This window comes from Heterocephalus glaber, unplaced genomic scaffold, assembly GCF_053883595.1.
Source record: "Heterocephalus glaber isolate CG9 unplaced genomic scaffold, H.glaber_assembly_v1.0 deba00001497, whole genome shotgun sequence".
NCBI lineage: Eukaryota > Metazoa > Chordata > Mammalia > Rodentia > Bathyergidae > Heterocephalus > Heterocephalus glaber.
Genome location: NW_028258320.1, coordinates 27,390,343 through 27,403,414, shown reverse-complemented (window position 1 = coordinate 27,403,414; position 13,072 = coordinate 27,390,343). Strand labels below are relative to the sequence as shown.

At 37.3% G+C, this 13,072-nt stretch overlaps 1 protein-coding gene across 1 annotated transcript in view; it reads right to left on the bottom strand.

Moving 5' to 3' along the window:
• The window catches only part of Slc16a9 (solute carrier family 16 member 9), a 78,771-nt gene extending 73,223 nt beyond the window's left edge, over nt 1-5,548 (bottom strand). The window contains exon 1 of the mRNA XM_087184813.1: nt 5,210-5,548. The gene's annotated coding sequence lies outside the window, so the exon portion shown is untranslated. The remainder of the gene's footprint in view (nt 1-5,209) is intronic.
• Between the last annotated feature and the right edge of the window lie 7,524 nt (nt 5,549-13,072).

The window sequence follows — 13,072 nt, the reverse complement described above, 5'->3', positions numbered from 1 at the left end:
ATGGACATTCCTGCTTCCACGTTAGAGCTCTCTGACCAAAAGAGGTCCATAGTAACATCGCAAACACAAATTACATGGTTGAATTTGTATTTTCAAATGTTCATTCTTAGAAACCATGTTGGAAATATGGACTGGAAGGGAAACTAAGTAGGAGGCTGAATTAATAGATGATGTAAAAATTTTGAAAATATAAAATTAAAAAATAATTATAAAAAGATAAAGGGATTAATTTGAGTAGTTAACAAGTAAGACAACTGATGAATATAGGGATTGTCAGAGAAAAGGGTCTAGGGTCCTTCCAGATTTTCCATAAGAGCTTACAAAGAATTGCTGAAAAATTAGGGAAGTATACCTCACAACTGCAGGACCCCCTAGAATAGTTCCATTTTTAAACATTGTGTCTCATTGTACTAATACATAGAAATCTACGAAACACAAGCATTATCAAATCTAAAAATGTTTATAAGATTCCACTTACAGCTGTAAAGGTACAAAATTCTTTTGTTAGACTCAGTTTCCTGATTTGTGGTTTGGGATATATGATCATAGATCACTTAATAGATGCAACAGAAACAAAAAGTAGGAAACCTATTACATGCCAGTACAGTCAGCAGTAATCCCTAGCTAAAAAAAAAAAAAGAAAAAAAAGCTAGACTTTCGCTGGAAATAGGCCTGCCCTAGCCAAGAAAGATCAAGAGTTGATTTGAGGCTAAAGAAGCCTTTAAAAAAACAGAGCAATATCATTGGGCAGCAATAAGAAAATATCTGTCAAAACCTAGATGTACAGCCAGCTCAAATAGAAGCACTCCAACAGCCCTTTCACCTTCAATCAAATTCATCACTGTATACTTAGATAAAAGTCATTACTTTCTAAATCTACAGAGTCAAGTGTCCCACAGTACAAATACTTGGATCAATCACACAGATTCTGGTACTCACTGAACCAAGGCTGAATTAACCATCAACGTCATGTTCAGTGATAATTAGTAGAATTTCTTCTATTGAACCTGTTCTTCCGATATCTTCGGAAGTACAGAGCAGCTGCTTCAGGGTGTTGTAAGTGTTAGGACTCTTTGTGCCTTGATTATTTCTCTTTGTTGCACTTGGTGATAAATGGAGATTTTTTTGTTTTTGTTTTCAGACTGCCTTTTTGAAATAGAAATTCAGAACTGAAGGGGCCCCTGGTGATACATAGGTGCAATTTCATATTCAATGTAGAATTTAATCTGCTAATGTTTCAGATGAAGAACTAGAAATCCCAAGAAGCTGAATGAAAACAAGCAGAAGGCATAGACGACAAGAGCCCAGACCCTGAAGCCCAGACTACCTATTAGATTTGCAACTTTGATGAGATTCTCTATTTTCCCTGTGCTTGTTTCTTCATGTGTAAAATGGGGAAAATAATACCTAATTCACATGGTAGTTGTAAAGGTGTGTGATTTAAACTGGAAAAAGAGCTTATTATAGCCTAACATATAATAAATACTTAGTTTCATGACTATACCAATGAATACCAACACAACTAAGGTTCTGATCCAACTTTCGTGTACATAATTAAAAGAGGGAAATTCTATCCATTGACAGATTTAAAGTGACTATGAGGGTCATATATAATATTTTTTTTTACAGTTTTCTTTTTTTTTATAGTTTTTAAAAAATTAAATTTATTGGTACATTTGGAAATTTGCACCTTTACATAATCCATCTTTGTTATTTTTCCCCCTTCCCCTGCCCTCCCTTCAACCCCTCCACTCCTCCCTATTTACAAAGACTTTGTTTCCTTTTTTTCCCCTTTCTCATATTAATTCCATTCCCTTCTTTCTTTTCCCCTACCCCTCCCACTTCCCCCTCCCCTTTGCACCTTTTCTTCCTATAATATCTTTTAAGGTGTATTGTCAAAACCCATCACTTGTCAGGCATGGTGGTGCATTCCTACAATCCCAGCACTTGGGAAGCTTAGGCAGGAAGATCATGAATTTATGGCTATTCTTGGTTATGTAGGGAGAACCTATTCCAAATACAAAAAAAAAAATCAGTTATTAAAATTCATTTAAGAAGTTTCTATAGTGACAGGCAAGTATGGTAACCAGTCCAGATAGTCAACAAACACCAATAAAGTCTGAAACAATTTTAACTAAGGAGATTTACTTCTCGGGTATGACATTCATTCCAGATGACACCAATATTCCTACAATTTAGCACACCATATGTCAGCTGTGGTCTTAATGAGCTACAAGATTAGATTCTGATTTAGATGTAATTCTTGGAAAGGCTGATAGTTCAACTTTTCTTTGGCTGGTCAAGGTTATTTTTCAAAAAGTTTTTCAGCCAACAGTGTTACGATATACCACAAAGTCACAAAATGAACATTGGTATGGGGTGGAAAAAGAAATACCTAATGGAATTCCTGTGGTGATGACAAATACAATATGCAGTAAATTTCACTTACTAAGTGTGGTCCTTAGTTCCATGTTTTACAAGGAGTCTGTAGTTAATGAATATAAAGGCCACAAACTCAACATTTGAAGGGTATCCTTATAGAAAATAACCATAAGAATTGTTTGCAGTTCATAATATTTCTGTAACCACACAACTAATAAAATTAACTTCTTACAGTAGAAAACAGCAAGAAAAATAATCAGCACCTCACACATGGCAGGCACAGAGAAGGGCCTCAATGATTATTAGGAAAGTAAATCTTATTGTCATCAGTTGAAAACGTATCTGTGTTAATCACCTAATCTAAGGTACCTGTAGGAAATGGAAGGAATTTTTTCTGTAGTTAACTTTGTAACAGAAAATGAGTAATAAGGAACCCAAATAATAAGATATGATTGCTAGGTATCAGAGATTTAAGGAAAATTGGCTGGGCAAGGTGGCACCTACTGGAATCAAAGTACCCTTGGAGGCTGAGGCAGCAGCATCACAAGTTTGAGCCTCACCTGGGCAACCTAGAGACTTAGCAAGACTCTGTCTCAAATAAAAATAAAAAAAGGGGAATAAAAAACAATTGGCAAAGTAGCCAAATGCAAAGGGCCTGGATTCTATTCTCAATACTGAAAAAAAAATGTGTGTGTGTGTGTGTGTGTGTGTGTGTGTGTGTGTATATATATATATATATATATATATATATATATATATATATATATGAATGAGAGAGAGAGAGACAGATGATAGATGAAGATATAGATACATTTTAAAATTCAAACTAAATTAAGAAGAAGGATAGGCCAGGGATTTAGCTCAGTGGTTTTGCCACTTGCCTTGCGATCCCAAGGACCGGAGTTTGATCCCTGGTACCAAAAAAAAAAAAAGGAGGAGGAAAATACTTTAGTCCATTAGTCTTCAGCCTTTATTTCATAACTTACCATTTGAAAATACTAAGGGTTATTAGGTTCCAAAATGTTCTTTTCCCCTTAAAGTTCAGGAGAAAACATTTCAAAAGCTATAGATGCCAGGTAGCCACTTTGTAAAACAGCTCAGCAGAGAGAGTCACCATAGAATCTAGTAATTCTACTGCTGTTTTTATCTAACAGAAATGGAAATGTAGGCCCTCATAAAGATTTATATATGAACGTTCATTTGCAGCATTATTTATAATAACCTGATATCAGAACAACCCAAATATCCATCAACTGGTGGATATGGTATATCCATAGATTTAATATAATTCTACCATAAAAGCATGGATACATACACTACAACATGTATGCACTTCGAAAATATTATGCTAAGTAAAAGAAATCAGACAGAAAAGGCTACATATTATATGATTTCATTGTATGAAATGGGCAGAATAGGGCAGATCTACAGAGACAGAAAGTAGATTAGTGGCTTCCCAGGGCTAGGGAGGGAGACAAACTAAGGGGATATGGAGAGTAATTCCTAAAGGGTACTGAAGGATAATGAAAATATTCTCAAACTGATTATGGTGATGGTTGCACAATTCTATAAATACACCAAAAGTAATTGAATTATACCCTTGAAATTGTGTGTAAATTTTATGCCAATTGAATTGGATGGTATATGAATTATATGACAACAAAGCTATTACTTGATTTTAAAAATTACAACAGATACAATTTAGCTTTGCTTGCAGTTCAAAAACATACTTTTTCATTCATCTACCAGAATAATGAGGCTACCTAACATTATGCCAGGTTAGGAGCCAACCCAGAATAACCATGGAGGAATTACAACTCTTAGAGAGCTATTTAGCATAAATCATGATATGTACCAGCAGAATGGACAGACAATGCCACAGACTCTTATTGAATTGGTCAGTATTTCTGTCACAGAGACACAATATCTGATACCCACAACTTAAAGGAGGAAAGATTTAATTTGCCTCACAGTTTCAGGGTTTCAGTCCATGACTGGCTGGCCCCAAGACAGAAACATCATTGCAGAAGGGTGTGGCAAAGCAAAGCTGCATATGTCATGGCAATCAGGAAGAAGAGCAGGGGGAATAGAGCCAGAGAGGAAGAGGTGAGGGATGAAGGCCACACATACATAACCCACCCACATGCATCCCGAAGTGTGGTTTTCTAAGGCCCTGGGCAGATCCCAAAGCCAATCAAATTGACACTCCACTTTAACTGCCACAGTCATGTTCTCTCTATCTTCTGTCATGGAAGACTCCTGACTGTTTGAAAGCCAAATGTCAAAGAACTTAGGTAAAAGCTGATTTTTATCAATCCTGAAAAATCAATTCCCCATTTATTCACTAAGCTGTAATCACACTGGTCTTCCCAATGTTTTGATGAGTTCTCCCTATTGCAGGACCTTTGTATCTTGTATCCGTCATGTTCCTGTCACTGGGACAAAATATCCAGTACCTGCAACTTAAAGAAGGAGAGATTCATTTTGGCTCATGGTTTCCAAGGGCTCAGTCCATGTATGGTCAGCTGAATCCAAGGCAGAGAGGGAATAGTGAAAGGGCATGGCAGAGGAAAGTTGCTCAACCCATGGCAGCCAGGAAATGGGGCGGGGGGGGGGGAAGAAACACCAAAGACAAGAATATACTCTTCCAAGTCATGCCACTAGTGACCAACCTCTTCCAACCAGGCCCTATCTCTTAGCTCATCAATGGATTAAACCACTGACCATAGCACCCACCCCCGAACATGAAGCAATTATATTCCAAAAAACCAAAAATCTGAACACATGAGACTTTTGGGGGACATTTTAGATCTAAATGGCAACATACCTGCTACTTTCTTTGGGTCTTCGCAGCAGTCAAATCTCTGCTTCAGTGTTGCTCTGTCCAAAAGGTTTCTTAGATCCCTTTAGCTGAAATATTCTTCCTCACATAAACCTCTGTCCTATTGCTGTGTTTTTATTTTCTTGCAGCACATGAAGTTCTCATGTATTTATCAGTTTGTCCATCTCCCTCGTCAGAAAGTAAACTCCATGAGGACAGGGACCCTGCCTGCCTTATTCTCCACTGTATCCCTGTACATGAGTCAGTGATCTCCATGATGCAAGTTGTAATTAACTTTCATAAACAACCCCTAAAAGGTCAAGCTCTGTACCTTGAGATCATAGCTTTTATAGGAGTCTAGGTATGCTGACACTCTAGAGATCAATTTATAGCTTCTTCCTGACTGAAAAGGGCAAATGGCTTACACTGGAAACCCATTTGGCCACAGAGGACTTCCTGTCCTTTCACACTAATCTTTCTTCACCTTAGTCCAGGTCATATGGTAGAGCAGGCCCTGGAACTTTTCCTGTGGGTTTATAAATAAGTCTGGACTCTGGACTTGTTGCTGATCTCAAAGTGGCCCACCTGGCATTTTGCCCATAGTTTGTTCAGTTAGGTCTGGTCCCAGTAAGATCAGCAGTCATGCAGAGAATGACCCAAAACAATAACCAGGCTTCAAATGGTCACACAAACAACACACATCACAGACTTTATTGAACTTTCCCTTCAGTCTCCACAGAAGCAGTTCATCCCATCATGCTCATGGTTAGGAACTGGCCATTCTTACTAGCATGGCTATGTGGCTTATTTTTCGTGTAAGTAGTTTCATTCAAGTGGACACAAGATGTTAGAATCTACATCCCATGTCACTAAATGCTTCACCAACTGTTGAGTGCAGGTCATGAAAGAAGTATTATTGAGCCCAAGTAGTTGGCACATTTACCAGAATGTCACTTGGAAGTTCTTTGTGCCAGATAGTATTTGAGATATTTTTCAATTACTTGTATTAGGAAATTCACAGTTAAAGATTTTATGGATAGAGTTTAATATGTTTGTATATTGAATTCAGAACAGTGAACTGAGGCATCTGTTTACAAGGCCTGACTTCATATTTGATAACACAAAACAATGGCTCTCAGTGGCTGGAAAATGCATAGACCATTGTATTATAAATTGAAGCTTTAGAAAAGAGGAAAGAGATTCCCTGAAGGGGCTAGCCAACATGCTGCAAAGTTTCAGAACACATTTAGCCTGGGCATGATATGTATTACTCATTGATTCCTGAAGTTTAGGATTGAGATGCTCCATTGTCCCAAACTCTCACCCCCCAAATGAAGCAGTGAATAATTAACTTCTCTGGCTTGATACAAGGTGGAATAACTGAATGATTAACAACATTGAAAAAATTAAAAAAGATAAACAAACACAAGGTTTTAGAGTCAGATGGTTTTGAGTTGGATGTCTTCGTTCTTTCATCTTCTAGTTGCATCAGCACAGTTAGGATATTCTGTGTGAATTTAGGCATTTTACTTAATTCTTTTGAGTCTGCATTTCTTTATCCATGTGTTAATGCAGATTAAATTTGGTGAAGTATTCAAAACACTGAGTACAGTGTGCTCCAGTGTTAAATCTTGGTATATATAACTGACAAGGGTTCTGGCAAGCATTTTCTGACCTCATTTCTCAAACTCAGGATCATTTCTTCAAGGCACTGCAGAACTAAAAACGTTTCTAGTCCATTTGAATTAATATCAAGAGATTATGAAATTAATAACACTTAGGTACCTGTACATAAGCATGGCTAGGTAATCCCCATTTTTTTTTTTTTTTTGGTACAGGGGATCAAACTTGGGTCCTTGCACTTGCGAGTTAGGCGGCGGAACCACTGAGCTAAATCCCCAGCCCTAATCCCTGTTTATTGATGAAGCACCATCTGCTTCACTTAGGAGTTTGACTGTTACAGCACAGGTGGAAATTAAGGTCTATGAAATGTCACAAAAATGCACTCCAGGAAAAACATGTTACTTAATCCAGATTGCACACAAATATGTATATGCCATGAATATTCTTGCAATTGATTCCATGCCCCTAGGGCAGAGAAGGTAAGCCAGTCCCAGCACCTGGAAGGAAGCTCCCCCACCGCCATTCCATGCTCCTAGGGCAGAGAAGCTGAGCCAGTCCCAGCACCTGGAAGGAAGCTCCCCTGCTGCCATTCCATGCACCTAGGGCAGAGAAGGTGAGCTGCACAGGTGCCAGAAGCACACCCCCCCCACTGTGGAAATGAGAAGACATGTAAACAAGCCTCAAAAACAGACTTCTGGATCACCTACAGCAACCCCAAAGGGAAACCAGATGGAATAATTTGATGCTCAACCACCTGGACTCTCTGAACTGGCAACAAAAGAGGATATGGGAAAAATGATATCAGAAATAATTTCTCAGAGAACAGCAAAGATTGTTCTCATAGTGCAAGACATGATTAATAAATCGAGAGAGGGGCCAGGGATTTAGCTCACTGGTTTCGCTGTTTGCTGTGCAAGCGAAAGGACCTGAGTTCGATCCCCAGTACAAAAAAAAAAAAAATCAAGAGAGGACACAGATAAAAAAATAGAGGATCTGAGGAACATGATGGAATCCCAACATAGGAAACAAATGGAATCCACAAAACAGATGCAAACAGATTTCCAGGAGATTAAAAACTCTATCGAAAGTCTGCGCAGCAGGATGAACCAATGTGAGGATAGAATTTCAGATATAGAATATAAGATTGCAATTAGTGACCAGGAAAAGAAAAATTGCTTTAAAATTGTAAGGGAACATGAGAAATCAATCCAGCAGCTGCTACAAGATGCAAAGAAGAATAACATAAGACTGATTGGAGTCAATGAAGAAAGAGGAGAGAGTGCAGATGACATAAAAAAAACTCTTCACAGAAGTGATGGCAGAAAACTTCCCAAGGAGGGGAAAAAAATTTGACATACAGATAAGTGAGGCATATAGGACTCCAGCTAGCCTTGATCAAAAAAAATCTACACATAGGCATATAATAGTTAGGATTCCAGAAATCCAACAGAAGAACAAAATCTACAAGCAGTGAGAGAAAAGAAACAAATTACATACAAAAGAAAGCCCATCAGAATCACAGCACACTTCTCAATGCAAACCCTCAAGGCAAGAAGAGCTTGGAGTGATGTATTTCAAGCCCTAAAGGAAAACAGCCTCCAGCCCAGATTGATGTACCCTGCAAAACTATCTTTCAAAATTGATGGAGAAATGATACTTTCATGATAAAGAGCACCTCAGGAACTTCATGAATACCAAACCAGCACTCCAAAAAATTTTAGACAATATCCTAGGAAAAGACAATGAGGATCACAACCCCAGGAAGCCCAGCAGAATGAATCCATTGGGCATGACAGATTAAACATCAAGGTGGAAAATCCAACAAAAAGAAAGTCATGACAAGGCTTTTAAAACTTTTAACTTCATCTCTCTACTGAGTGTATAATTCAATCTTGTTATTTTACTGACTAGTATTTTTCTGATTCTAGAGTTGCACACTTTTCCTTGTGCTGTACTGGCTGTTTATCATCTTCTTGTGTCTACTTTTTAATTGGGTTGGCTATTAATGAGCTCCAAGAATTCTTTATATATTCTGCTCATAGGTTATATGCATTGGAAATATGGTCTGTTTAAGGACTACTTTTCATTTTAATGATGTCATTTAAAGTTCTAAATTTTGATGGAATCTCATTTATCAATTTTTTTCTTTTATGCATCATGGTTTTTATATCCTAGGAAGTTCTTGCCTACTCTAAATTCATAAACATTTTCCCTTATAATTTCTCCTTAAAGTTTTATAGTTTTAGTCTTTCATATTTAGGTTCACAGATCCTTTCAAGTTATTTTCATGTATGGAAAAAAAGGGTTGAGGTTAATTTTTTATATACAGATACCAGGTGTTCTAGTGCCATTTGCTGAAAACACCATCTTTTCCTCGGCTCTTGAGTTTATATTCTATAAAATGCTAATGTTAAATAATCTTTCAAAACCCAGTGGACCATATATGTGTGGTTCTATTTCTAGATTCTCTGTTTTATTCCAATGATCTATATGTCTTTCCTTACACCAACACTGCCTTGATTACTGTAGCTTTAGAAGAAGTCTTAAAATTAGGTACTGAACGTCTTCCAACACTTTTTTTTTTTTAACTTTTCTAGGTCCTTTGTACTCCTACATAACTTTTAAATTTCAATATCCAATTCTTCATTTATAGCAAGTATACATAGACCTAAACTTTTATATATACCTTGTGTTTTCTAATCCTGCTAAATTCAAATACAAGTTCTAGGGGCTCCCAGAGATTTCTTAGTATTTTCTTTGTAGATGATCATTTCATCTACATATAAAGATTTTGCTTCTACCTTGCCAATCCTATCCTAATTGTGTCATTTTATTGCCAGACTATTTTGGTGGGGCCTAGGTTTCAAAGTTTAGTGGACAGATAAAGAGTAAGCATATCTGCCCTTGTTCCCCACCTTAAGGAGAAAACATTGTATCTTCTCCATTCATATAAGCCATTCTCACTAGAAGTATGGAGTACATGTCTTTAATCTGTTGAGAAGGTTCTGTTCTACTTCCAGTCTCCTGATAGCTTTTACCATGAACAGCTGTAGAATTTAGTCCCATTCTTTTTCTCCAACTAGTGACAGGATCATATGGCTTTTTCCTTTCCTCTGTTTAAATGATGACTTTTGTGGGTGGATCTTCCAATGCTGAACCAACACTGCCATCCCTATAACAAAACCACTTTCTACATCCTGCCAGATCTGACTTCCAATAGTTTGTTTTGTTAAACAAATTTCTATTTATGTTCATACCTTTTTCTTCTATTATCTTTATCCAGTTTTAGGATTAGCACAATGTTGATTTCCCAAAATGAGGGGTGAAGTGTTCCTTTTTTTTCTGCTTTAAATGTTGGATGTAATTTATCCGTTAAAATGTATACAAGCCTGTTGTTGTCATATAGGTAGGTTTTCAAGCTAGGAATATACTTTCTTTAATAGGTGCTATTCAAATTTTACATTTCCTCCAGAGTTAGTTTCATTAATTTGTCTCCCAAGGTACTTAGAAGTGGTCAAATTTATTTCAAAGCAGATTTTTGACATATGCTTTCTATATCCTTTTAAATTCTGTAAAATCTGTGGTAATGTCTCCTAGGTCTTGATATTTTAATTTTAAAAATGTATAATTGATATTGTGTAATAGGAAGTAAAGGTCTAAGGGGGTGGGGGAGGTGGGAGAGGTAGGGGAGGGGAAAAAAGGGAAAAAATATGAGAAAAGGAGAAAATGGAAACAAAATCTTTGCAAATGGAGAAGGGTGGAGCGGGTGAGGGGAGGGCAGGGGAAGGGGAAAAAAAAATAAGAACCAAGATACTCATGTAATGGTGCAAGATCCCAATGATGAATGTAACTGTATTTTATACCTAAAATGTACCAATAAACTTAATGGGGAAAAAAAATATTCTTGCAATTTATGAAAACAAACCTTTTATAATTCTACTGAAGGGAATCCATGGGTTTTTTACCTCATTGTTATTTCTGTCTTGTTGATGTTTCATGCAATATCTCAAATTTATATAATTCCTTTCTGTTATTCATTTTCATGGAAATTTCAGCCCAACTCATTTAATATTCATAGTATTTTTATATGCCATACAAAACAGACAGCATTAATGCCATTTTTCTTTATTCCTTTCTTTTTTTTAACCTAGGAGATGTATGACACCTAGAGAGGCTAAGCAATTTGCCCAAAGGTCATGCAGCTGCTCAGTAGCCAAAGCAACAAGAGGGTAAGAACACTTAGTTCAGTGAGTTTCCCAGGGCTTCTCAAACCATAGCATGCATATGAACCACTGGGGGTCTTGTTACGTGCAAGTTCTGAATTCAGGAGGTTTCAGGGCTTCTAGGGTTCTGGATGTCTAACATGCTCCTAGAAGTTGCCGCCACTGGTAGTTCTCAGTCCATCCCTCAGGATACCTTCATAACACCCTGAGCATGTGCTTCCCAATCCTCCCCAACTGCACCTATAACATTTGGTATTCATTCATCTTCCCTACTAGACTATGAATTCTGTGAGAGCAGGAAGAGTTCATTACTTTGACCTGGCTGTCCCACACCATACCTGGAGAAAAAACAAATATTTTTGAAGCATGAAAAAGGACGGACCTATTTCTAATAATAAAGTCACAATGCAAACTGGACATGGTGATACACACCTATAATCCCAGCATGCTGGGAGCCTGAGGCAAGAGGTGCAAGTTCAAGCTTAGCTGGGGCAGTTTATTGAAACCCTGTCTCAAAATAAAATTATGAAAAGTCCAGTGCAAAAGCCCTGGGATCAATCCCTAGTGCCTCAAAAAAAAAAAAAAAGCCACAATGCTTACAACGTTACAACTGTGATTATTTAAAATGATGCTTATCAAACATTTTTCCTTCTCTCAAGTCATATTATGATACATAGTCGTAATTGCTAGGTTAAAAAAATAACAACCGAAAGAAGCCCTGCAGAGTCAACCAGTTTAGACCAGCAGCACTCCTTCCTGATGTCAAGGTTCCAGTGGAACCTAATCACATCCTTGGGCCAGTAAGTTAAGTAAGGTTATTCTGAGTGTAAGGCGTAAGAGTGCAGGATAGCCCAGGGCAGCGAGGCTCGCTAAGACTCAGTGGAAGGTGGACACACCACTTCTGCAATCAGTTGAGGATAGTAACAGTAATCTACCAAAAATTGAGGGTTTTCCATACACCAGGAACTGTGCTAAGCACATTGCATCTGTCATCTCATGTCATCTTCTCCACAAACCTAGGTCATAGACACTCATTGCTTAGGTAAGGAATTTGAGAAAGGGCTATCAAAGGCTTGGACCAATGCAGTCTAGCATCAGATTCAGTGCTTCTTTTCACATTATCTACTGCATGGAAACTCACAGAAAAAACAATTGTGTCAAGATTCAAGTGACTTTACTCATCTATCACTGATCTGACAACAGGCTCCATCAAACCCCATTTGGAGAGGGTTGGGGAGGAACACATCTTATCAATGGGAGGTGAGAGGAAGGCTGTGAAAATGTAGCATTGAAAAAGCATATGATTTTGTTATAGTTTTTAATTAATGACCAGTTTGACTCTATTTGTTTTATGGCTGATTATACAACACTACTGAAAGGTTAGGTAAGAGGTAGTTAAGGAATATGTCTCAAAGGTCCAATTCCTTTCACACTTCATTAGGTTCCTTAGAAAACCTTGCATTAATGTGTGGGCCAAATCTGAGAAGACAGTCATCCCATGGAAGGAATCAGATTTTTGTTAGGCATGTGTGCCCAGTATAAAAAAAAATCAAAAAGTCTAAAGGACAGAATGGTCTTTGCTTTTCAGAAGCTTAAAAAGCAGTTCCACAGTTATATTTTAACACTGTCAGAAAATTAGGGAATTAAGAAAACAGGACAAGAATGCATTGTCAGGTTGGACAGATTATTCATGATAGATTTTAAAATGCAGACTAAGTAAACAGAAGCAATCCTAAATACAGCAATAGAGATGTGAAAATTGTATTATTGTTGGGAAAAAAAGAACTCTAGAGATTGGTTTTTAACTAATCTTACTAATGTATTAATATTTACCTTTGGAGGGAATATAATATTATGGATTATTGAAGGCTTAAAATCTAGTTTTGCTGCTTATTTATGGTATCAAACTGGCAAAATTCCTGCAAGATTAATTTCTTCATGAGTAAAGAGGGTCGGGGTGGGGGCACTACTTACCTGATTCCTAGGACTACTATAAGATTTATATAATATGACATACAGTGAG